Below are 24,083 nucleotides of genomic sequence, written 5' to 3' on the forward strand. Positions count from 1 at the left end.
TCATTTGACTGAGGACATGCATTTGTTTAATTAACAGAGTCTCTAATGCTGATCTGAGATCAAGACGGCTGAGGCATTTGTAGTAGCATAATGACCCCTGGAGTGTATATTCCTGGATTAAGAAAACTGAATACTCATAGAATATAGATTAAAGCAAACACATATTTATGTCACAGTGCATATGCTGAAGAACTTAAAGTAAGTTACAGAATACATAATAGTGGCTGAACCTGAGAGATTAATAGTATGAAAAGTTGGGTGATGTTAAGAGGAAATGTGCCCTCCTCCTCTTGGAGTGAAATTAGTATGGCTTTTGCTCTCTATCTGAATGCAAACTCAGCTCAGACCCTTCCCTTTTCTCTCTTGGAAATTCAGCCTGCGTGCATGAAGCTCATGCTCCTTGCTCTTGGCCAGGCTTAACGACAAATATCCTGCCCTTGCTGGAGGCCTGAGATGGTCCATCACCTTCTGTAACTGGGCAAGTACATTTGTCTAATGCTCAGATTCAGTTATGAAGCCTATTTGCCCCAATGCAAAGCCACCTCCTCCAACCTAGTTTTGACCCAGTAATAAAGTTATTTTGACCTTTCTCCTCATATCTTTTTTTTTTCAGATGGTCTGCAACATGGTTGGGAAGAGATAAAATTTCTTGGATCCCCTCAGAGACCTTCCAAGATCCACCCCTTCTATTTCTCCTTTAAGGCAGCTAAGCAGTCTGTCTGCTGATGACTCTCTCTCTCAGCCTATCAACACGCTGATGTGTTCTCGATTAAGAGAAAAAACCCAAAGCTTATCTTGACCCTCCTCACTGAAACGTTAGTGCTCCCCGAGATCCATGTCTGCACATTTCTCAGTCTTGCCTCCTCCCAAGTTGATGTTTCATTTAGCAACCAAAATGATGCTGTGAAACAAAACCAAATCCCTTCTCTGCTCAAAACCCTCTAAGATTCCCCATCTCTCTCAGGGTAAAAGTCAAAGTCTATGACCAATTAAATAAAAAACATGGTTTGGATTATAAAATAGATGGATTAGGCTGATTTCATCTTGCCTGTGGCCAGGCCTTCATTACCTTTCTAACCTCCTTCCCCTTTAACTGCTCCTTGCTCACTACTCTCCAGCCACTCCAGCCTTATTTTGTAGCTCAAACACACTAGGCTCATTTCATCCTCAAGACCTATGCCCCGGCTGTTTCTTCTTCCTGGAAAAAATTTTCCCACTTATCTGCATTACTCACTTCCTTACCATCTTTGAGGTGTACTCAAATGCCATCTTCTCAGTGAGCCTATCGCTGGACCCACTATCTAAATTGCAAACCCCCTTCAAATATATATACCTCTTTAATCTCATTTCAGCATTGATCAGCAACTAATATAACTATACTCTATTTAATATCTTGTGAATTATCTATGTCACCCCACTAGAATGTAAGATCTCACAGGACAGAGTATATACCCCAAAATAGAATTAGAAATCTAAACTATAGATTGTCTAGAATGCCTGAATGCGCCCCGTGTCCCCAAATTCATGTGTTGAAGTCCTACCCCTCAGTGTGACTATTTGGAGATGAAGTCTTTAAGCAAGGAATTAAGAGTGGGGTCCTGATCCAATGGGATTAGTGTCCTTGTGAGACACCAGAGAGGTGCCCTGCCTTCCCTGCCCGATCTCCCACCTGTACAAAGAGGTCATGTGAACACACAGTGGGAAGGTGACTAAATAATATTTTAAAACTTTAATTCATTGGAAGTATATAAGAATTCTAAACTTGTATAGATCTAATAATGAAGCTTGAAACAACAAAAAATCGATAGAATGCTCCCCAACTCATTTTGTGAAGGTATAGTTACATTGATACCACAAACAGAAAAAGACAGTATAAAAAAAGAAAATGACTTCAGTCTCAATTATGAACATGACTACAAACTCCTAACTCAATCTAGCAATGTAATAACAAACAAAGTAATGCGTCATGATGAGTTGGAGTTTATCTTAGGAATGCAAGTTTGGCTAAATATTATTATTATTGATGTAATTCATTTTCCAACAAATAAAGAAAAAAAAAACATGTGATTATCTCGATAAAGTGTTCTGCCCCTAATACTTGCAGGGCTTGAGGTAAGAGTACAAATAGAGGCCCACATATTGTGTAAATGATTTTTAAAGTTATAAATCAATATAAGAAACTGATAGATAAAATATGCTTTATTGTACCTTGCTTGATAAATGTACCTCTAAAGGGCAAACATTTTTAAATACGCAGAAAGCCTTGATTTTTTATCATATGAAGAGCATGCAAAAATATCCATGATGACTAAATTCAAGTATTATTCTGCATATCTAGATAGGCTTTTAACAGATTGGCTATCTTTAGATGAATAACAAAGTTAAAACATATATAATTCATAAGATATGTGTTTGTTTCATAAAATACATTTTCTTATCTATTTTAGTAAAATTCCTAATTTTGATGTTAGAATCAATATTTTCATAAAAATTTGTTGATAGTAATGTTCTAAGAGATTGAAAATAAAATACAATTGTATTGAAAGTATACAAAATTTGAATATATTTTCATCCAAAAAGTAAATTAAGATAAATGTAAAAATTGAAAATTTATTTTTATTACATTTAATAAGAAATCTATATGATTTATGCCAAGGACCAAAAAATGTAATGTATGCTTATGAACAGAAATTGCAAGTAAGTTTAACTATTCACAGGTTCTACTCCTGTTTCCATCATCCTGCAGACTGTGGGTTAGATGACATCAATTAAACACGAAATTAAGGACTAATCTGCCTTTGAGGTTCCCCATATGTGCTGACCTAGCAGACACATGTTTTCAATTGTTCTGACTCCCCTACTACACTTCCATGAAGAACAAGTGCCAGCATTACACAGAACACATGAATGCTTGTTGACCCACGGCTTGGTAGTTAAAACAATTTAAAAGAATTTAAATTGTTATTGAGTTAGAATTTTTCAAATGAAGCCTTTTGATGGATAGCTAAAAACATTCTAACTATACTGGGAGCTACAGAAATAAAAAAGTGTACTAGACATAATTTCAGTTCAAATAGAAACCCTTCTAGGGAGAAAAAAAAATCAGTGAGTATATTCTCCCACTGCTTATTAAGTTACACTGTCTTATGCAAAGGTCATATTTGAGAGAAAAATTCTATACTAATGAATGGCCAATAGGAAGTGATCAAGAGCTGCATCACTCACGGATATATTTTTTTTTTACACTAGATTATTTTCTTTTGCAGTAGTAACCACAGTCTTCAGAATTGAAAGCTCTGTCCAAACCCCAGCAAGCACATGCCCAACTACTATTGCCCATATCCTACTTCCCACCAGGGATTCGGTCTGAACACGGATATTCGTATCTCATCAAATACTATGTCAACAAAATAAAACCATAAAAACCAACAGCATTAGGTCCTTGGGATTATAAAATGACAATAGTAAACTGTGTGGTGCTGGTAGAAACAAAATTAAGAAACTGGAAATAGGCTCTCAAATACAGAAGAGAAGATTATTTAGTGGAATAGTGAAATCAACAAGGACTGACTGAAATATAAATTTACTATGGACACTCATTCGTTTATTCAACAAATGCTTACTGAGTGCCTAGGCACTGTACTAGGTACAGGAGAGTCAATGTGAACAAAACAGACATGCTTGGGTTCATACCTTGTGTTTTTCCTAAAAAAAAATGTTAACTGTACCTAGCATTTCATAAATATTAGATGCGTGATAAAAATCAGATATTAAAATTCTAATATTGAAAGAGAGCAAGTGAAGATTGTTTACTAAAAAGTACTGAGATAACTGGCTAGAAATCGGAGAAAACAAGTTAGAGGCAGTTCTTATAAAGAACATCAAAATAAATTTCAGAAGAATTTATTGATGTGTAAATGTTGTATAAAAAGCACAAAATAATCAGGTTTTTAGATTTGTGAAATATGAATGCCCTCAGTGTTGAAATAATAAAGTCACAAAGGAAAAAAATGAATGGATCTCAATATTTAAACATTTGAAAATTCATACTAAAACTAAACTGCGGACTATTTTTGATTCTGTATAACTGATAAAGGGCAAAAAGCTAGAGAAAGCATTTCAATTTATAACCAAGTCATAAAGACTTCAATAAGTGGGCAAAAGAAGTTATGGTGGATATATACATATACATATATATATATATGTATATGTATTTTTTTTTGATAACTGTGATAGGGAGAATAATGCCCCCTTCCCAAGATATCCAGGTCCCAATCTTTAAATCTAGGAATATGTTACATTACATTGCAAAGAGGAATTAAAACTTATAATCAACTGACCTTAAAATAGGATTATCCCAGAATGTGCAGGTAGGTGCAATGTAATCACACAAGTCCTTAAAAATGGGAGAGATGCAGACATTGAGTGACGTGCCGTGAAGACTTGTGTCCACCATTGCTGGTTTTAAAGATGGAAGAGGAGAGCCATAAGCCAAGGAATGCAGCCACCTCTAGAAGCTGGAAAAGGTAAAGGATTCTTCCCTGGAGCCTCCAGAAAGAAAGGCACCCAGCTGATGCCTTGATTTTAGCCCACTGAGACTCGTGTCTGTCTTCTAACTTACAGAACTGTAAGAGAATAAAATTGTGTTGCTTTCAGCCATAGGTTTATGATCACTAGTTAAGGCAGCAAAGGGAAACTAATACAGTCACACAGCTTTTTAAACCCATTTGTTAGCAAAATCCATCACCTCTTGAGACAGATGCTCTCTCTATAGAAAATCAGGATGACTTTTCCCAGTCTCCTGTGTAGTCTCCCGTGCAGTGAGTATACAGGTCCGTGGCCTGTGTCTGTCAATTGTTTGCACCTGCACGACTTTCATACAAGCTGGTGACTTGAAGGAGAGCATGTGCAGGATCTGCTTGTCCAAAGTGAGGTTGTTGAGACAGTAGGAGCTCACGAGATCTGTGCCCAGTGGTGAATTCAAGGTGCCCATCCCTCAGCAAGACTTTGGGCACCGATCCTGGCTGTAAAAAACCTAAGCTTAGTGCGCTGGCCCTCCTGGAGAGTCTCAGAGCCTTAATATGTTCCTTTTCTGCTAAATTAGCTAGGGTTGGTTTTTGTGGCTTGTGACTCAGAAGCCTCAGTGAACCAGGTATGAACAGATAATTTTCTCAAAAAGAATAAGAAATGTCAAACACAGGAGGGAAAATTTATACTAGCTAGCAGTCAAACTTAAAGCAGGCTTGGAATAATAATAAAAAAAATCATTGTTGTGATAAGCTGTTACTCTTGTTTATAGCTCGGAAGGGTATAGAATGTTCGGAAAGCAGTAATAGGAACATGAAGCAAAATCTGTAAACATCTTAGCAATTCCCAAGAAAATGAAACGTAATTATTTGTGTTTGTAAGAGAAATTATTGAAATGGTCTTAACATTGGTTGAGCCGGGGATAATAAAATTTGTATCAGGACCCAGGAAGATTTGGAGAGAAGAGATAAAGACCCACTGCCAGTTTCCTGAAATGTAAAGTTATGAAGCTGTCAGAGTGTCTGAGTTCAAGGGCAACACATCTCCTGAAAGAACATTTCCACAAAGGTGAGAAAGGACAGCTTCCAGGTGTGAACCCTGCACAGAGGGAGGTGATTAAAGGGGAAGAGGGTCTGTGAGGTGGCCCTCCCTGCAGGGATTTTATGCCCCCAGAGAACTGCTCTTGGAAAGAACCAAGTCAGAGCTGTCTTTCAGGAACACAAGTCTGCTTGGTGGGCAGCGATCTTACTGCTAAATACCTAGCATTTGGGGAACGTTTTAATAACTGATGGTGCATTGACCCACAGAGAATGATATACAACTCTTGAAATAAGAACCACAAAGTCTGTAACAACAGGGCAAAATGTTTGTGATGTAAACAAGTGAAAATACTATACAGGATAAGTACGTATGATGTTTAACTAGGCAGGATTTTACCCATGTGGGAAGGACAGCTAAGGAGTAAGATGACAGACCACGGGGAGTCAGAAATCAGAGCAAAGAAAGAATGGAAGTCAGAACAAAGGGGCCTTGTGACCAGTTCAGGAAGACTGAATGAAAATCTGACCCATCTCAGCTGGATTCCATTGGTTCCTATAGCTTGACTTCACGTCCTTCGGCTATAAAAGAGATTTAAGAAACCTGTCAGTTGGGAAGGGGGTTGGAGGGATGGGTAAAAAAGGGGAGGGGGTGAAGAAGTACAAATTGGTAGCTACAAAATAGTCATGGGGATGTAAAGTGCAGCGTAGGGTATAGTCAATAATATTGTAATAACTATGTACAGTGTCAGATCAGTACTAGATTTATCAGGTGACCCAAACACGCCAAACACGGGTGTGGATTTTATGCTGAGCCACGATTTATTTTTCCACCTTTCTGAGTCTACAGTAATCAGCTAGTTGGAGGATCCTTCCACCTTTCCTTCCCTTCTTCTTCTTTCCTTCCCTCTTCTCTTCCTTCCAAATATTAATTGTGTCCTGTGTGCTTTCTATCTGATTTTAAATTTAATCCCAAAAGGACTTCGGCACATAGAAAGAATCTGGATCTGGGCAGCTATAGATTTGTAAGGCTGAATCAGGCCTGTCATCCTCCGATTACATTGCATGTGCCTTTGAGAGTAAAACTCGTGGCTTGTACACCTACGGTTGTGTAGGCGTGGGGAGTCGTGACTTTGAGAACCCAGGCTTTGTGTGGCTGTCGTGGTAGTGCTTTCCCTAACAGCCCACCTTGGGGGGATGGTTTATGCACATGAGACCCCCTGCTGGCTGGCACTTGTTCCATGATAATTGTTTCTGAGGCCACAGAGAAGTGCAGGAAAAGAATCTAGGTGAGGAACATCAAGTGGACTGTTTTAGTTTGAGAATGTGGCCTCTGAAAATGCCTTTTAGAGTTCAAATTCCCAGCTGCTGTTTATACAAGTACTTAACTCTCTCAGCCTTAGTTTCCTCCTCTGTACAGCCAAGACAACCAACAGTTACCTCACAGAGTTACTGTGAGGTTTCAGTGAGATAACATAACTCAGATAGATGCTTAGCACACTGCCTGGGACGATGTCACACACAATGTTAGCTTCTGTTATTAGCAAGATAAAGTCATTCCATCTGGAGAAGAACTATGGGTGGAAACAGGTAAAGCCAGTTGTGCAGAGTCCCAAACCTGAATCACTGGCTGGTTCTTTCCAACTAGTCGTTCTAGCATGTTCAAATCCAGCTTGTGCTCTTCATTTCTCGGCAAAGGTCCTCTCCCTTTTCCTAAAGGGTATGTTCACACTCACACCCCCACTTACACGGGGGCAGGAAGCCAGTGAGATCCTGGGCAAACACCCTTCTTATAAACTGGAGAAAACAACAGAGCTGAATGGGGATGATACAGGGGGACAGGTCAGTCACACTGTCAGCCAGACCTTGTCAAAGCTTCAAAGCTCTAAGATGCTGTGGTCTCAGTTCTGCCAGTTCCAGGTGGGCTCACTATCTTCTGTTCTCTGCAGTGACAATTCTGGTCTCCGCTATAACATAATCACGGTGACAAGTGTCTACCTCGCACGGTCATTGAAAGTGCTCAGGGCAGCATACAGTAAGAGCTCAACAAATGTGGACTATTAGTCACAGCCAGTGCAGAAGTGGCCCTGCTCTTGGTTGAGCCCCTATGAGGACAGCCATGGAGTGGAACGCAGGCCCTCTCCTGGTCTCAGCTCCCAAGGATCTGAGTCACAAGGGGAGTCATCTGGTTATGTCCCCACAGCCGGACTGCTTCCCCGCAAGGCAGCTGTGATAAATGACGTAAATGCCGTGTATCACAACTAAGAAGATAACATAAGGACAGGTTCATCTGTGCAAACTGTTCTGCGGAATTTAAATTATTTCCCCTCCTAACTGAGGAATGCCAGACATTCTGCCTGCTCTCCTCCTTTTCCAAAGACCTCTTCCACCAAGCCAAGGGCTTTACCCAAGCCCCTGGACAGCTAGCTTCCCCTGGCCCCAGCCTCAGCACCCCAGCCCAGTCACATGGATGCCTTTGGCCTTGTAAGTCATTAATACTCTGGGTAGTTTTACTCCTGTCAGTGATGGAGACTTTGTAAGACACGTTGCTGAGTGAAGAGAGAGTTGCTCGCTCATGGGGCGGGGCGTCTGGGTCAGTGAGCATCCACACACACTGTCTCTTGGCCAAATAATGTTCCAGCTATTAACTCAGGACTCCCCCAAAGAAACAGATAATAGCACCTTTCTGAGGACTTTATTTCAAAAGGAAAAAAATTAAATTCCTTAGACAAGGATTTGGTTAATTCATAAATGTATACCATCCCCACATCAACTCCTTTCGCTGCTGAGCTGTACTGAAGTAACCCCCTCACCCCCACCCCAAAGATTGCTGGAGAAGGGAGTTCTGTGGAGAGCAGCAAGTGGGACCAGATCCCTAGAAGACCTGGCTGTTCTCTGAAGCCAGGAGCTTCCCGCACAAGCACCTTGGAGGGAAAACTCAGGGGCAATTATCAATAGGTGCAGTCAGGGGCAACCTTGAAGACATCAGCAAATGTGCTTTAAAATGCAAAGAGCTTCAAACCTGACTCCAGGAGGTGATCCTTCTGGAAACACCATTTCTTCCTTTTCAAAGAAAAGTGGCTGTTTCAGAAAAGGTCCTGCCCTTAACTATTTCTCAAATTCCACCCCTCTTGGAGCCAGCGCTTCCATGCCAGGTATGCAGCATTTGAGGACCATGCAGGAGGTGGGGGCTTTAGCCCCCCACACTCACTCTCCGCCACCCTCCCCCCCGCCTAAAAAAAAAACACAAGCCAGCCCTCGAGGCTGTTATTCTCTGATGTGGTTTTCTAAGTTTTATGTTGTGATAGACACTGGGGGCCCATCCCACCCACGTCTACTCTGTAATGGCCTGTGGTTTGGAGAGGCCAGGGCGCAGGTTACCAGAGGTGATTTCTCTTGTAGTAGATGTGGCTCAAGGAAGGATGCGAAACCTAAATTAATCTATTCAGAGTGAAACTCAGGGCTTTGTTCTGTTTGCGGAAAGAAGAGCCGTCTCCCTCCTCCTAGACGAGGAAGCACATGACGCCAGAGGTGCTGGCAGCTGCCATTACCAGGAGGGAAGCCATCGTGAAGCCAAAACTCACCTGTGGAGGAGGGCGGTGACGCCAAAACTCACCCATGGAGGAAGGTAGGTTGACAGGGTACAGATAGATGTAGCACTTGCAATCCTGACTGAAGCCAATCAATTCTTAAACTTGCCTGACCCCAAGATGTTGTAGTTGTGTGAGCTAACAAATTCTGTTATTTATACCATTAGATGTGAATTTTCTGCTATTGACCTATGAAGCACTCTTAATACAATTATTTTTGGAAAGAAAAAACACAGAGAGCCTACTCCTGGCAGTGAGAGAGAAGGAATTGATTTATGGAGTGCAACGTTCATCACCTCCTTTCTTCAATCCCCTTTTAAAGATAATTAGACCCAGGCTCAGATGAAGCAGACATCAGGAGTACAGCGTACTCTCAGCTCCACAGGGCTGCAACCAGAGTGGCTGGCACCTACTAGGTGCTTTGCAAAGGTGATGAGGGAATACTTATTTGGCTGGATGGTGAAGGAGCCATGATTCCAACCAGTCTGGGCTCAGATCCCACACTCTCCAGAAGAGCAGAGGCCAAGCAAACTGGATGAAGTAATCAAATCGCATGCACCCAGTAAAGACAAGTAGAGAGATGTGACAGACATGTAACAGATGGCAGCAGCAAAGAGCCGGCCTGTACATCAGCACACACCGGTTCAGACAAACTCTTCCTGACTATTTTAACTAGGACTGTGGGACCGTTCCCTTAGATGGAGGCCCTAGATGGGGTGCTTAAAACCTTGAGGCTGTTTCTCTCACAAAACCAAAACCTGAAGAACGGCAGCATTGGAAACTACTCACTGTGACAAGGAAACTAAAATGGTGACTGACGACTGAACGAATTCTCCAAGGAAAATGCTGTGAGCCAAGGATCGCCTCAGCTGAGAAAGCTCCCAGGTTCCCGCCCAGACTCTGGAATGCAGGATGCCCCACCCTGTGGAGAAAGTCCCCTTGGGCTTATGTAAGAGAAAATTCCCTTTCCCTCTAAAGAATCAGTTTCAGGGAACTCCACTGCTGGACCGCCCCCTCCATTCCCACTCCCAGACACAATGGGTCCCCAAAGTGTGATAAGTATCTGAAGGGACGAGTAAAGTCAAGTGGAGACTTGTGCAAGCCCACACGGCTCCAGAGGCCCTGACGTGCCCCCTTCAGGACGTGGTGCATGCTGGGAAGTGAATAGAGAGAAGAGGCTCCCCAGGCAGCAGCCACAGGCCTAGTGGGAGCCGGGCGGGCAGGAGTGCCAAGGGTGGCCCTTCCGGCTTCTCTGAGTCCAGGTGTTCTCCTGCTGTGACACTGACCTGACCTTAAAAAAACAATCCCCTGGAAGCTGACACGTAGGGTGAAGAGAATGAAGACAGCCAAGGCCGCTCAGGCAATCGCCCCAGACAGGTGCCTGAAGAAACCTGGTCATTCCTGAGGTTGTATGTTTTCCAAGCTCCCCACGAAGAGCCAAAATGAGGCTCTTCTCCCAGATAATTCTACCCACTGTCACCAACTCTCCCAAATCAGCCCACTGCACTGTCTTTGGGGTTGGTAGTGTTTCACATGAAAATACTTCGAACAGCATAGAAGAGAAGCATCAGTTTCTCATACATCTTGATCCCTAATTTAAAGGGAGAGGAAGTCCCTCCAATTCCACTTCCTGAATCCCTTTTCAGAAGGCTCATTTTTCTTTTCCCACACAAACCACAAAGCCCTAAACAGGATGTAACATTCTTTCTCACAGCCTTTTTTATTTTAATAAATTGAAAAACTCATTTTTCTAAGGGGAGCCTGCATTCTTAAAGTTGAGTCTAAATCTTGAAAAACTTTGAAGGTCACATTTATTTTCCCCTTGGGAAATTTTTATTCAGTCTTGACAGCAACAAAAGAGCACTTCACTTTTAAGTGCTTGACTCAGAGAACTGGCCAAAAATCAGGGGGTGAGGGTGCAGTTTAGGGATTCCAAGAAGAAACTAATGTTAAAACACACACATCACTACCGCCAAGGTAATGAGCTTCAACCAAAATGACTAGGAAACACACGCATGAGGACTGGTGGTGAGCAGTAAATATAAACTGAGACTAAACCAAGGTTAAGAGGGTGAGAGCAAAGTAGAAACTCTTTGCTCAGACACTGTACTAAAATGACATAAAAGTGGAGGTGAACAGGAGAATGGAGAACACATGCAAATATGTTTTTAAAAGTTCTCAGCGCTCTTGGGCACTTTTTATTCCAGAGAAATGAAGATTTATGTTCACGCAAACACCTGCACATAAATGTTTGCAGCACTCTACTTGAAGTAGTCAAAAACTGGAAACTACCCAGATGTCCTTCAGTGAGTGGTAAAACAAACTATGGTACATCCACGCCATGGACTACTACTCAGAAAAGGAACAACTGATACACCCCCAAACCTGCTAATCTCCAGAGAATTATGCCAAGTGAAAAAGTCAGTGCTAAAAGGTCACATTGTGGGTGATTCCATTTATTCAACATTCTTTAAATGACAAATCTATAGCAATAGAGAACAGACTGGTGGTGCCGGAAGCTAGAGGCGGCGGGGTTGACAAGGTTTGGCCGTAAAAGGGCAACAGGAGGGATCCTCATGACTCGTGGTGATGGAAATGTTCTCTGTCTTGACCATATCAATGTCACCATTGGGGGAAACTGGGTAAAGGGTGCTGAATTAATTTCTTATAACTGTATGTGAAGCAATAATTCACACACACACACACACATAGACAAAAAAAAACCCCAAACCTGTTCTGATGCAGTTATTAATATTACTATTGAGTTCGTGTGTGTAACATGGGATAAAGCACATGAGTAATTATTGTAGGATCTTCTAATACATGCACCCTGTATTGAGAGCCATGATTCTGAGTGAAGATTATAATACAGAAAATGTAAAAAACAAAACAAAAACCCCCTGCAATCCTGTTATGAACTAGAGCCATTTTTTCTTAGCTCTACCTACTGATATGCCTAGAAAACAAAGACCAGCCCAGTAGGTAGTAATGAGGATTGCTAGCACACCAATTATTGTTTTGGAATATCACTTTTCACTAAGGGAAGCCAGGGTTTCTAGAGAAATCTGATGGCAGGTCTAGGGGCAAGAAATGCACTAGATGAGCCTGGGACTTCTTGTCATGCCAGATAGGGAGGAAGGTATCAGGATTACCAGGATTATCAAGGACTCAGAAGCCAATTTAAAAGGGCTCCGACCAAATGATGGAACATTTTTAAGAGTCAAAAAGGATAATTTCATTGATGGAAATGAAACTGAAAGATTTCACCATGACTTTCAATGATGAGAGAAGTCTTGAGCTTTGATAGAGTTTTATCTTTTTCTTTTATGGCTTTCTGGGTTATGGGTCATGCTTAGAAAGGTCAGTTCAAAATAATGGCAAACACTCATTTATCTTCTTTTTCCTAAGTATTTAAGTATTTCTACTAACATGAAAACAATGGATCCAGAAGTAAATATCACAGGACCCTCATACATAACTAATCTTAAAAGTGCCAAAAACTTGGTGAGAAGATAAAAATGTGCCCATCACCCAATTGAATATGCCATGGGTTGTAAGAAGCATCACACTCTACCCACAAGAAGACATGACACTAAGGTGCCATCAACTGAAGATGCATTCCAACTTGTTCAAATATGACTAAGGTGGCCTTTAATTAATCAAGCATGCCCATTTCATACCCTGTCTTATTTTACAGGAGTCTCACTTTTCAAATGTATAGAGGCCAGTATTATCACCCAACCTGTATCGCTAAAAATTAAACAGTACATTAAAACAATAAAAATGAGTATAATCTTCAAATACTGTAGGATTTTTAAAAAATCCATTATTTCCTGACAGGATCCAAGTTCACAGCTATATAGCTTGTAACTTCTGACAGTGAAGATGTCTTGACTGGGTGTTCTAATCATACCTGCTGACATCAGCCCTGACAGGCCACAGAAATGCTGTCCCTGTTTCTCCTCCCCACTGTCCGTCATCTTCAACTCTCAGGCCTCAGTGGATCCTCAGCAAGTTATAGCAAGGAGAGCAAGCACCGCCAAACCCCAGCTACAAAGTCAGGGACCACTGAACCCCTGGAATTATGTGCAAAATGTTCCATGCATTTGTACTTTTTATGGGATTGAGTTGCTGGTTACCTGAGTGTGGCCTACTTGCCATCTGCCTGGCTTAGTCAAGGCTGTAATCAATTACGATTCTTTCCAAGATGCTCTTTCTTAACATTTTGGTCATAGGTCCATCTGTTGAGAATTGAACAACTTAATTCTAATCCTGAGCAAAGCAAGGGAGTGTCATGGTGAGATAAATGGCACTGGGCACATGTGAGAAGCAGGGGAGGAAGAGATGGTGGGGTTTAAGTTCACTGAGCGGTCACAGAAAGCTCCAATGCCATTCAGCTTTGGAGCCCAGAACTGATGTCATGCTAGGCACAGCCTCTGTGTAATAATTTACTGAAAATCCATAATATTAGTATCCAGCTTCCTTATATAAGGAAATATGCAAATGATATGGAATCAATAAGACAGATAAAATAGGACAAGTGTAACACACAAATCTAACCCATGACCCTATGTGGGCATCAGCAAACTGGCCCATGGGTCAAATCTGGCCTATTTGTCTGTTTCTGTATGATCTGTATAAAATAGATTTTACATTGTGACTTTTTTTTTTTTTAAATCAAGCATACAATATTGTGTGGCATGTAGACATTATATGAAATTCAAATTTGTGTCCACTAAGTTTTACTGGAACACAGCCACACCCAGTCAGTCACACACTGTCAGCGGCTGCCTCTGTGTTACACAACAGCAGAGTCTCAACACGTATGGCCCACAAAACCTAAAATATTTACTATCTCTGGACCTTTACAAAAAAAAAAAAATTGCCAACCTGCCTCAGAGCTCAGGTTTGGCAAGCTCTCTGATAACTTCTTCATGAATAAAGGCTAAAACCTGGATGTGTAGCTGTAAGACATTCTATGTATGTTATTCTGTTCACTGTAGTTTTCAAAGCTGGTACACCATTTGTGCAAAAAAACACAAGACAGAAACCCAGATAGACTATCTAATGTTTCCTGTTTGCTATTTCTTGTTTGGCAATTTCCTTACATGGAATGCACGTAGGAAAGGAAAAACAACAACTACCCACTGTGCTAGATTTAAAAGCATTTAATGACATAGCATATATTTAACAGATAGGGCAAAAGTTGAGAGGTACAGGTCATACAACTGAGCACCGGGCCTGAGGGACCACCTTCCTGCTCAGGCCCAGCCTCTGGAGTTCATTCCTATCAATGCCATTTTGATTGTGCAGTAAGATGAAAATTTGTCATTACAATTCGTTACAGTGAGAGAGAAATGCACACTATGTATCAAATAGCAAGGTAATGAAGCAAATTATAACACAGTGTGGCAACGCACGAGCAAGTAACCATTAGAGTAACATTACTTTGTCCAGTAAATGCTTCAGTTCCACTTGTACACTTAACCAATGATTTAAAGGGTTTATTATACATCTAGTTTTATTATACTTTGTACTAGAATTATCTCAAACATACAATATAATGTATTTCAGCAAAAAAAAAAAAAAAATTGAAATTACAGATTATTTAAAACAGTATCAGTTTTCTATTCCTTCTTGTATACCGACATTCTTGACCGTCGTCGCAGTTGATGCAGAAAAGCCGCATGTTGTGTTAGTAAGTGCTGCCAGGTACAAATGGTTTGGTCTGTGGAGTTAACATGGAGCTGCACTATGCTGCAGCGAGATCATAATACACGATCTGTTGAATTAAACTTAGCCCCATCCCGGGCGCTTCTAATAGTCAAGACTCAAGGTAACCACTGGAAGTAAATGGAAGAGAATGGTGTCAGGAAATTGGTACATTTTGTCTCTGGTGAGCACAGGAAATATTGTTCAAGCACCGCTGCCTTGCAAACCAACAGCACTAGAGGCGAGTTATTTCCAACACAGCCTCACAAAATTGAGGAACAGTTTAAATATTGAGATCTAATCTATATAATTTCATTTAAAAAAAATCTGGTCTTCCCTCTGCACCTCAAACTTTTGTAACTTGGAGATAAAGTGTTTAGGTGTATTTTCCCTCCCCTCCCCAAGAAATGATCTATAAATTAAAAAAAAAAAAAAAAGAATCAACCACATTGAGGAACATTAGGCACAGAGAGTAATGTGTTGGTTCTGAGCTTGCATGCTGGAATTTCACTGAAAAGGTAAGAGAAGGGCAGGAGGTAAAGGAAAGGAGTTCACTTCTTTTTAAAAAAGGCGGAACCGCTTCTCTTTGTCTTTCTCTTTGTCCTTCTCCCGCTTGCCGGGACTGGACTCGCTGGTGATGGTGACAACGCTGGTGGGCAAGGTCTGTGCCCGACTGGATGCTGGCGTGCTCTGGGTGCTGGCGGACACCTCGTGTTTGTCAGAGGAGATGGCGGAGGAGATGGCCTGGATCCAAGTGTTCATTTCCTCCTGGACAAGGAAGAGGGATGGGCACAAAATGCTCTTGCTCCAAATGCACAACCATCTGAGCCTGTCAGTCGAAGGCTGGGGAACAGGGCTAACTCAGGGGTGAGCAGTTCCTAAATGAACCTCTGCTTCATCAGTAGAGTGAATATGTTTCAACTCTCACAAGAATTCAGTTTACAGTACCTGTAGGTCATCGCTTTAGGATCTGGCCCTACAAACCTGAAGACGGGTCTCCACCTATGGGCTGTCAGGTCCCACCCCAGAAGTTGCTTTTTTTTCCTTTTCTTTCTTTTTTTTTTTTTTAAAGTTGAAATACATTTGACATATAACACCATGTAAATTAAACAGAAGCTTTTTCAAATTTAAAGCATTACATGTGCTGTTTTCTTATCAGTTGACCCTCTCTCCCCTCAAGGTGGAGCGCAACCATGAAATGGGTGGTTCAAGACAGTGAGGTGCAGTGGGGAGGCTCCTGATGGGCCATCGAGACCCACGTCCAGTCTTGGGACCACCTCACTGTGCCTCATCCACTGGGAGGGGGTGGGCAAGTTCTCCTCCATGGACTTCAAGGGACCCTGGGCTAGCTCTCCTGCCATGGCAAAGAGACAGCAAGATGACAGACGCTGCCTTCTACACACAAAAAGGGAACCGAACACCTTCTAGTGTCAGTGACTGGAGACCAGATGCCTAAAGCCATCATTGATCATCAGTTATACGAAGGACATTACGAGTAAAGCTTATCGTGCCACAAACACTTGCAAACTCTTAAGTATTTGAGAGGAAAGAATCTGAGAAACTTACGTCGTCTTTGGCTTGGAAGAGGTACTCATTTCCATCATTTAGTCTGTAATGTGAAGAAAGTAAATATGTCACAAAATAACTTAAGGAAAAAAACATTCCCACAACTCCCATATCCTATGTGAAATATAAGCAGGCCAGGGAGATAACGCCGGAAATGCCCATCAGAGCTCTGCACACATCACCGACCATGCCTGGGGCCTGCATAGGCCCAGCAGTGGCCCCTTGGACATCAAAACACACACAGGCACCCTGATATTTCAATCCACTGCAAGGATGAAAAGTCCCAAATGAAGCAACATCTGGTTTTGTTGTGCAAAGACCACATGGATGCCTGACCACTGCTCTGTATTGAATTCAAGAGAAAACTCTTTAAAATTTATGAGCCCTTCTGAAATTCTGCTTCTGAGCTTGCATCCTCCAAATTTATGAAAAACAAAGTATCTGAAGAGACATACAGAAATGGTCTCGTAGATGTCTCTTCTAATGTACGTCTTAGAATTAAACTGTCCTTGCAAGGCCATCATTGTGACACCGAGAAGCCACCAGCTTGGAAGACTCACTCATTCACTCCACTGCTGTCAAGAGGAAGGGGGCACTGCCCCTGGGGAGAAGGGTAAGTACCCTCTGCCAATACCCCAACCCTCTAAAGCTGCATCAAGGGAGTACAAGAGGAGGAGGCAGCCAGGCTGTCTGTGCCCTGTCTTACAGAGAACAGTGTTCCAGACATCTACGAGAGCCCTCCAGTGCTCGTCAATAGAGCTCAGTAAATCACACCATTTGATACTCTCATTTGCAGTCCTTGTCCTAGTCCAACTGACGTGAGGCACACTCGCAACCGAGGACCAAAGCTTCTCAGATCCCAAAGCAACGGATCAAAGCAGTATTAAACTAAGGACACATCCTAACCACTAACACAGATCCTTCTTACATTTTTAAAAGAAAAAATGGTTTTTCTGACCATTTCCAAGTATAAGCAGAACTTCTGAGCTTGGATCCACTCTGGGGGAAGTGTACGTGTTCAACAGGGTAGAGACATTTGGAGATAGATGGTTCCGGAGGCAGCTAGAGCACCCGCTGGGCAAGTGAGGGAAGCACAGAGCCCCAGGCCCCACACCCTCACTTCCTGTTTGTCTCCATCCAGCTCCAGGATAACGCACTTGACCCATCACCAGAAAACTAACAGCACAGAACAGCATCTCCCGAGTCCAGAGAAGCTGAAAAAACGGGGAAACTATTTTTTGTCCCTAAACTTAAACTGTAAAATGTGAATAGCTCATCTTCTCTTAGAGAACAGTTAAGTTCCAGCTTATAAAAATGAAACCATCTGTTCTTCAGTGTTTGGCTATGCCATTAATCGCAGGGAAGCTGGTGACTGACCAGTCTCCAAAGATCTTAAAGGAGATGTGTACCAAACCGGTCTGTCATTTTCTTGGTGACTTTTTAAATGGCAGAGAAGAACCAACTGATCACAGTATCTAACAAAACCAACCCCCAGAGTGAGAATAAACACGCCCATTCTCCAGCACCCACGAAACACAGCGACTCTCACCTTAGCTTGAACACGTGTTTCTTCTTTTTGTAATCAAGTGCCACTTCACAGATGGCTTCTTTCAAACTCACAGGGACCTCGCTGTGGTAGGGAATCCCGGAAGCGGCTGTCTTTGCATCTTTGTAGAAACCCATTTCTTGGTTATTTATGACACAATAAACATTGTGCCAGGACCTGAGCAGTACAGAAAGGTATGTCAAGGTTCTACACCACACTCCCTTGAAGAATTAGGAATTTGATTAATATGAAAATGATCTTCACAAGTGTTGTGGCTTCTTACTAAAAGCCCACGCTTAAATCTGTTAGAACTAAACAAACGGAAGGAAATGCCTCTGTGGACTCCTGGGATAGAGCACACACTGCCATGGTGGCAGGTTTCTGAGGGTGACTTTTCTCTCTGCATCCAGGAAAGGGGGGTGGGGTGGGGTGGGGGCTCGACGACAACAACAATGACACGGTGCCCTCTTCTGTTCAATAAAGGTACTCTTGGCTCTGACAGGAAAGGATTTCTTGGTGTTTGGATTCTTTGCTGTGATACCCTCTTGTGGTAATGGGGTACAGGCCAGGCTCATTTGAAACATGCCCATCCTTAAGCAGTTCCCCACTTCAGCTTCATTCTTTCTGTGGCTGGCAACCTGACAGAGCAGCAGATCCAGGGCCATTAATATTTATAATACCTCTGGATGCATTAGAAAAAGGTGAGCTTTCCTCATGACATGGCAAACTGTCGTAACACAGTGTTTATTAGAACGAGATACTTTACAGCCATCCAAGTGCATTAAATAAATCTACGCTGTCCTCAGTGCAGATGGCAGCTTAGACGGGATTTCCTTGACTAATGTACAACCTGCACAACTGTACATGGTGGTCCCAGGCAGTCTGGTTTACTGGTTAAGCACATAGGCTGTGGAGTCAGACACGAGTTTCACCCGAGCTATGCCATTTACTAGGTGTCTAAGGACAGTGAGCTTTCTTAACCTCTCAGGACATCAGTTTCCTCATCTGTACAACAGAGATAACGAAAGTAGAGCTACTGGAGATGATGAATATAAAGACTGACATGGAGGCGAGGCAGGAGAAACAGTAAATGTCTTTAAAAAATCCCACGACGAGGAAAACTACCATGAAATCACTTCGCTTTAGAGAAGACCCAGCCTTAGCCCAGCAGCATTCCTTCTCTGGGTGAACTACTCAGGCCTCTAATTTTGCTTTTTCCATCCACACGTAACTTCCTCTCTCAGTGAATAAGAAGCATCCACTCCCAATTTCCAGTGTCAGTCCCAAGAACGTAATGCCTAGGAAACTATGAACAAATCGACCACGTGAACGCGCACTCCCCTCCCACCTTGAGACCAGCCTGCCTTGACCTTTAATGGGATGACTCCCCGTCTTACTGCCTCCGCCTCTGCACTGTTACCTGCTTGAGGCTTTCTTATTGTGGGCCTCCCACTCGTGCTTCCGATTCAGGAAGCCTTCCATCTGGGCCGAGGGCGTCTCCTGGGTTCTGGCTGGCAAGGTGGCGGCACTCTGGGCAGGGAGGGCAGTCTTGGCTTTGCGATCAGAGGTGGGGGAAGGGATGGGACTGGACTCCTTTGAACTTGTCCTCTGTTCTGCAGCGCCGTTGACCATTTCACTCGTGTCCACTGTTTCTGCCATCTAGGGACAGCAGAGAGGCTAGTCAGCGAACCCCATGATTCAAGGGGGTGACCACATACGCTCTAACTGACTCGCACACGTGGCTGTGTATAAATGCCTGGCACAGATCGAGGCAGTACAGTAAAACCATTGCACATCCCAGAAAGCCAGCTGGACACCAAGGACATTAGAAGGTGGGAAGGGATTAATGCCCGCCCATTTATGGGAAAATGAGAAAAGCGAAATGCCAGTATGAGTTTTACTGCACTCTGCTCCTCTGATCAATCCATTTTCTCTAATATAACTCAGATCATTTCCTCTTATGGTTACTTTAAAACAAAAGGACAACGATAACAATCACACATATTAAATATGAGAGAGTGGACGTTATACAGCAGCCACCTTACAACCAAGGACGCCACCAGAAGGGCTAGAAGTTTAAGCGAAAGGGCATTCACAAACAGATCGATAGACAACTCTATCAGAACTACACAGCATTCCCCCAAAGACAAGGAAAGACCTTTGGTTTCTGAAAATGCTCTCTGGCTCTCCCCTCCCCGCTCCCCTCAACACATCGTCATAAACACATGCAGAAATTAGGACGACAATCATGCATTTCACATCTACCATCCCAGTTAGACTTTGGAACTTAAGAGCTGGAAGGAAATGAGGCAAGTCAACAAACATCAATTTAACCACATCTGCCGAAGTTGTATCGTGAGTGGGTTGTAGTTTGTGTTAAAGGAGCTGGAAAAGCCAATCACAGTCACTCAACACCACACAGCTATTTACCCCCAAACAAAGACAGAACCAGGGCCTTCCCCATCACGTGTTGGTTGATCACGGAGCCTTGCTGCACTGAGACGAGGAAGCCCAGAGACAGCCAGGCTTCCAGCGGCTCTGACCCTTCAGGCTGGAGACGTCTTCGGGAGCTGTTCCTTCCCAAGCTCATTTATATTGTAACCCTCATGGCTTTGCGGCTTGGGAAATGCAGTAGGGTCTCGAGTCATTATCGCTTTCAGCCTGTGTACCATCGACTGTGTACCATTAACTGTAGCAGCCCCCGGCTGGCACGCCCAGGGCGTGGGATCAACGCGTTACTAAAGCTGGGTGCGGCTGACACTGCAGTGGGTTATAGACAACCTGCTCCCCTCACACACGGACAAACATGGAGGTGTCAATGGCAACGCTCGTTAGATATGTCCCCCACCACTGCTGCCCAGAACCAAAATGACACCAAATTAGCAGCGACAACCCCAACAGGATAACGGTAGACTGGCCACCACTACTTGAACACTCAGATATGTCAACTCTCAGGAACTGGATCTCTCGTTTAGGTCTTATCTAAGTGTCTGGGCAGGAGTCCCAAGTTTATATATTCCATCTATATACAAACTATCACCGTTAGCATCAGGGTTTAGGATGAGACCAGAGGGTATGCAACTTAAGGGTGTTTTTGACTGGAATGCTTTCTCTGTAGAGCAATGTGGAAAATGGATTCTTAGAGAAGAAAGGCATGGCGGGGGCGCAGGGGAACGCATGGTGATTACGCTGGCCTTATAAGTGACAGCCTGTGGACATGTGCTTATGAGCAGTAGGCTAGTTAAATGTTTCTCTTTCACTTTTAAAGGAGAGGGGAAATAACAAAAAAAAATAAAATACAACCCTGAGTCAAAAGAAAGGGAGTGGATTTTAAAGTTGACAAATCTGTTCTGGTGTGAGATTTCAGGAAGCTTCTGGTGGGGAGGAAGTGTGAGTTTGGTCTGGAAGGCCTGTGCCAGGCATGAGTCCAGGGAGACATGGAGTTAGTGTGTATAGAAATCAGGTTAAAAAAAATTAGTGCTGCAGATGTGACTCGAAAACTGCTAGTGACAGCAATGACCTGGATAGAGGACTGCTTATTTTTAAAAGGCTAAAATTTATCATACTTTGTCAGACTTCAAGGTAGGTAGGTGAAGGCCAGGCAAGCCTCTTCTGGGGGAATTGCTGCAGCAAAAATTTTTTTCTTTGGAGTTAGAAGGAAAGAGAAAACCCCAAACCAGTATGCAGAGATAATTAATGTTTATGCAAATGAATCACTAACCAAGAAAACAAGAAAAATAAAAGGAACAAAATGAATTTTAATGGACATGTGCTTAAGCATGCCAACAGACAACACACCACTAGAGACAAACATCAAAAGCAAATCATAGTGCTATGACCAAACAATGGGTACACGTGGATACACCCCCTTCCCCGACCCCATGTTGCTTCTCTTTAGCGATTAGTCCAGAGTGCTTTAGTGGCTGAGTACACCCGAGATATTTATATCGCGAGGTGAACACGAATGCAACGTGACAAGTAGTAGCACAAGAAACACCTGATTGGTTTTCTAAGTGCATGAAGCAACATTATTTTCAGGTTCATTAACTTGAGTCTCTGCACCATAGCTTAAAAAGAATAAAAAGGCTTTTCTTCTAATACAATCCAATTGTAATTAAAAATAAATTCATTCTGGCAAGCTACAATTTAAAAATCTAGATAAAAATAGGCATGAGAACAAATGCCAAAAACATCACTCCTTTCCTATGTGCTCATGTGGGGTTTTTTGGTTTTTTTTTTTTTTTGTCTTCTGAATACAAAAAGCACAAAATTGGGTATTAATCTTGATAATACAAAATTTAAACATATATTTATGGAAACATCACATATACATATAGATCGACGACACATGTAATTTGGAGCCAGAAACAGACGGCAGGGCTCCCTAAAAACCAGAGACGAAGCAGTGGTTTTTTTCTAAAATGGAATTTGATGTGTTTTAAGGCAGAGACCCAATAATGAAGCACAAAATTGGGTATTAATCTTGATAATACAAAATTTAAACATATATTTATGGAAACATCACATATACATATAGATCGACGACACATGTAATTTGGAGCCAGAAACAGACGGCAGGGCTCCCTAAAAACCAGAGACGAAGCAGTGGTTTTTTTCTAAAATGGAATTTGATGTGTTTTAAGGCAGAGACCCAATAATGGTGCACACTACCCCCAGAATTTAAGAAGCTTGGCATCTATCTATATACCCATCTACAATCACAAGTAGATAGATATGTACATAGAAATAAGGAAAAACAAACAAGATGCTATATGATGTTATCCTGACAAAAGAAAAAAAAGACATGCATCATGAAATGAAAAGACAAATTAGACTTAACTCATGGAGAACACATATCAAAACAGGTTTCTGATTCCACTAATATCTAAATATGACAAATGAGCAAGTGAATGTCTCACGAGACTTTGATGTAATATGGATTGGTTTTTTTGTCTTTATCAGTACCAGGAAATCACCTCTTTCATTAGCTTTCATTCCTAAGGAACAGAATTCCTGTTAAAACATTTTCAATCCCTGCTGGTGGTCTGACAGATGCCATCCTAAAGGACTCCTTATTAGAGAACTCCACGAAAGAATTTCATTTTCGTTAAGAAAATGAAAAATGAATCGGAAGATCCATACGAGACATACAATGAAGTTTCTATCTAGGGACACCCTGAAATTACTTCTGAAGCCAGGAGGAGTGTGACTGCTCCTAGGGGTGGCCCACCACGTGCATCGTTCAAGTAATCAGGGTGAAGCAGATGGCTTTTACTCTGTGTTTGAAAATCAGTTTGATACCCTGAAGTCATCCACTGAATGGACAGGCCTGGAAGTCCAGAAGGCAGGCTTCTGAAACATGCTGAGAACTGCTGTCATGTGCTGCACTACAGTGGTGCCAACAGTGACCAAGGCAGAGGTGGCAGCAGCAGTCAGCGGGCACTTTACTCCTGAGGCTGGCTGCAAGCGAGCCTAGAATTCTCAATTCAGGACTTGGCAGAAAAAAATGAGAGAGGAACTGGTTTGTAAAAAGTAATGAACGATCCAAGGGTCTCAAAATACTTGAGATTCTGCATCTAAAAATGGAAATAGCTTCCTAAGTAGATCCAGCTTCTTTTTGTTCCTTGTCGTTTTCAAAAAATGAATGCATCCTTCATGGCATGTCACACAGGTGACTTCCGGTTTTAATCTTAGTACTTAAAGTCTCATTCCTCATACACCAGTCTTCCCAGTTACGAGTAAACTATTGTAGGTTAATAATCTCTGTAAAGGGGGCTGCATATGGTGCAGTACTGCACTCTGTTAGTATAACTGGACATGTCATACCTGTCAGATTCTAGTTTTCTTCTTCATTTTGCTGTAATCTCATTAAATTTCAATTACTCATGTAAGGCTTTCGCTGTAAAATCTCAATAAAGTAAAAAGCTCACATAAACAAAAAATAAGTATGTTGCTTTAAAGGCAACTGAGCATCCATCAGTTAAAAGACTCAAATAAACATGAATTAAACGCAAACAAATATGAAACCAAGGAAGGCTATGAATTAAGTAAAACTGTAACACTGTAGGTGAAGTGGAAGACAAAAGGTCAAACCAACAGGATTTG

At 42.2% G+C, this 24,083-nt stretch overlaps 1 protein-coding gene across 1 annotated transcript in view; it reads right to left on the minus strand.

Moving 5' to 3' along the window:
• Positions 1-15,432, minus strand: part of EML6 (echinoderm microtubule associated protein like 6) — a 267,350-nt gene extending 251,918 nt beyond the window's left edge. The window contains exon 1 of the mRNA XM_025045093.1: positions 9,944-15,432. The gene's annotated coding sequence lies outside the window, so the exon portion shown is untranslated. The remainder of the gene's footprint in view (positions 1-9,943) is intronic.
• Positions 15,433-24,083: the final 8,651 nt, after the last annotated feature.

Source organism: Pteropus alecto, unplaced genomic scaffold (assembly GCF_000325575.1).
Source record: "Pteropus alecto unplaced genomic scaffold, ASM32557v1 scaffold131, whole genome shotgun sequence".
Taxonomy (NCBI): Eukaryota; Metazoa; Chordata; class Mammalia; order Chiroptera; family Pteropodidae; genus Pteropus; species Pteropus alecto.